We start from the raw sequence: 2,927 nt of genomic DNA, 5'->3' as shown, positions 1-2,927 counted from the left end.
GACTTGCACACCATTTCCCAACCTTGCTGAGCTTCTGGGCCCACTGCATCTTGCATGCATGACTGGGTCCTCACCCTTAACTGTCCCCTCCCCTCCCATGCTTGGGCTTCCCCTCCCCAATTTTTAAGGAGCATCTTCAGCTCTCCTTTTTAGCCCTGAAATTCACCAGCTTGTGTGAGATTGGGGTTCTAGCATGGAATGAACAACCCTGCCCTGCTGTTCCATTAGTTAATTCCAGCCTTTTCCAGGCTGGCTTCCTTCCCTCACCCTAAAGGACCTGTGCCATCAATGTCCCAGCATGGCTCAGGGCCCAAACCCATTTAACTGTGATGGCAGCCCAGTCACGGCTTGGTTCCAAGCTCCAGCAGAGCAGAACAAAAGGTGGGGAGACAGGTGGAAAAGGCAACCATTAACACACATCACACTGTCTCTGGGTGGGCTCAGAAACTGGGGTGGGCCCAGCTTAACGGAAAAGGCAGCCAGCTGACTCAGGAGGTGGGGAAGATAGAGGGGAGCCTCAGCGGGGGCTCATGGAGGAAAGGCAGTATCTACATTTGTTTCTGTCCCTTTAAGGAGGCAAGAAGGCAGAGACAAAGGGACAGAGGAAAAATGTGCACACAGGACTCTCAAGTGATTCGCCAAATCCCCCTGGCTTCTCTGCCCTATTTCCAAGAGTGTGGGTAGATTCAATTCCTCTGTTGTTCCTCAGTCCCTCCTAATCCAGGATATGATTATATGAAGTAGATTAAAGGTATCTTTGACCAATGTAGGGCCGGCTGGACCTCTGGAACTGGTTTTGCAAGAGTCTGTGTTCATTTTAATTCAATTAGCAAACTTGGACTTGCTCATGCCCACTACTGATTCTTGATGACAAAGTGAAAATGGATGCAAAGTTTTACAGGGAGTTTGTAAACTGTAATGGGACGCTTTGTCCCTCCAGCAATGCCCTTAAGAAGCAAACAGTCTGAGGCTGGTGAGCAGGCGTGGGTCAGGAAAAATGTTTTCATCGGGTGGAAGTTGGATGGGGGTTTCCAGGGTTCCTTCTAACTCAATGTTTTTATGTCTCTAAGGTTACTGGATGCCAGCGTGTGGGGCCAGAAAAACCATCTAACAAAAGCGGTCTAAAAAAGACTTGACAACGTGTTTTACCCACAGCAAAGTGTGCCCAAACATTTCAAACCAGACCTGTCAACAAAGAATGTGTTTGCAAACCAGACAGAATTTAAAATAAACTTCAGCCAGCAAATGATAAACCTTCCCTAAAAAGGTAATCGGAGAGTGAGAGAGCAAACTTTGGAAGTGGGGTTAGGAAAGAGTCTACATCATCCAACGTGCTTTCACACTTTTACCTCCCCATGGATCTGTACGCTTGTTTGGGGGTCGGAGGGCAAAAAATTGGGAAAGTTAGGATTGTTGCATCCTACTCAGCAGGCGGCTGTGGGGAAGCATCAAGCAATGGAATATGCCGTGGCAGCTTTGAAGAGGAAAGCAAAACAGGCTAAATCCTGAGGATTGTGGTTCAGGAAGAAAGGGGTAGAAAGTGGGCAAGCGGAGGTCCCAGGGCCATGTGGGTCCCTGGCACACCAGGACGTGTCAGTCCAGCGGCTGGTACCCAGGGCAGGTGGGCAGGGAGCCGCTTACCTTTCTCTGCTCTCACTGATGCCATGCTAGATCTTCAAGGCCCCATATTTAGAAAAGTTCTCCTTCCTTTGAGGTTCATACCATTTACCCACACTAACCTCAACCTTTCATTGGCATGGGGAGGGTGGGAAGATTTGGCTTTGACTAAATATATAGATTTTAATATTTTCCCTGTGAAATAGATCACCCTTATAAAAAAAAGTGTGCCTGATATCTATGTGCAGTTTAAAGAATAAAAATAAAGACAAGCACCCGCATTATACCACCCAACGTAAGAAATAAAATATGGCCCATACCTTGACGCTCCCTCTGCGTACCCGCCCCTTCCCAGTTGGCTCTCCACCTCCACCCCTCTGGGCAAGCCACTGATCTGACACTGGTATTGTTCACTCTCTTGCTTTTCTTCCCAGTTTCAATCCATTTATAATGGATCCCTAACCACTATATTACTTAATAGTGCCTAGTTTTGAAATTTATATAATGAATCCATACTAATTAAAAAATATTTTTTAAAATTTTGTTTTAATGGTTATATTTTAGAGTGAGAGAGAGGGAGAGAGAGAGAGAGAGAGAGAGAGAGAGAGAGAGAGTGAGCAGGGGAGGGGCAGAGAGAGAGGGAGACACAGAATCCAAAGCAGGCTCCGGGCTCTGCGCTGTCAGCACAGAACCCAGCCTGGGGCTCAAACTCACGAACCACGAGGTTATGACCTGAGCCAAAGTTGTACGCTTAACCAACTGAGCCACTCAGGCACCTCTGAATCCATACTAATTATAGTCTTTCTGTTCTTTATGTTCCATGGTATTTTTGAAATTCGTCCGTGCTGATACAAGTAGCTGGAGTTTATTCATTGTGTCTGCTGCCTAGGATTCCATTGTCTGGTCACACGACAGTTGCTTCTCTGTTCTACTGTTCATGGACATCTGGGTTGTTACCTTTTTTAGTTACTATAAACAAAGCTGTTAGGAACATGCTCATACATGACTCCTGTGGAACACGTATAAGAACCTCCAAGGGCACAGCTGCTCAGAGCGTAATCCGAAGATGCACTGCTGTTGCCCAAACTGCCACTGCCTTATAATGAGTTAAGGAACCAGAACATGAAGCAACTGCATTATTAAATACACTCTGGAGGGGCACCTGGGTGGTTCAGTTGGTTTAGCATCGGACTCTGGCTTGGGTCATGATCTCACAGTTTGTGGGTTCAAGCCCCGCATGTGGCTCTGTGCTGACAGCTCAGAGGCTGGAGCCTGCTTCCGATTCTGTCTCTCTCTCTCTCTCTCTCTCT

General features: G+C 47.0%; 1 long non-coding RNA gene across 1 annotated transcript; it reads left to right on the top strand.

Moving 5' to 3' along the window:
• The first annotated feature begins 251 nt into the window (after positions 1–251).
• Positions 252–1,249, top strand: LOC115289117. Its single transcript, XR_003907391.1, has 2 exons — positions 252–381; positions 1,071–1,249. It is a non-coding gene; the product is annotated as an uncharacterized LOC115289117 (long non-coding RNA).
• Positions 1,250–2,927: the final 1,678 nt, after the last annotated feature.

The sequence above is a fragment of the Suricata suricatta genome, chromosome 4 (genome assembly GCF_006229205.1).
Source record: "Suricata suricatta isolate VVHF042 chromosome 4, meerkat_22Aug2017_6uvM2_HiC, whole genome shotgun sequence".
Taxonomy (NCBI): Eukaryota; Metazoa; Chordata; class Mammalia; order Carnivora; family Herpestidae; genus Suricata; species Suricata suricatta.
The sequence above is the reverse complement of the archived record's forward strand: the minus strand, read 5'-3'. Positions and strand labels throughout refer to the sequence as shown.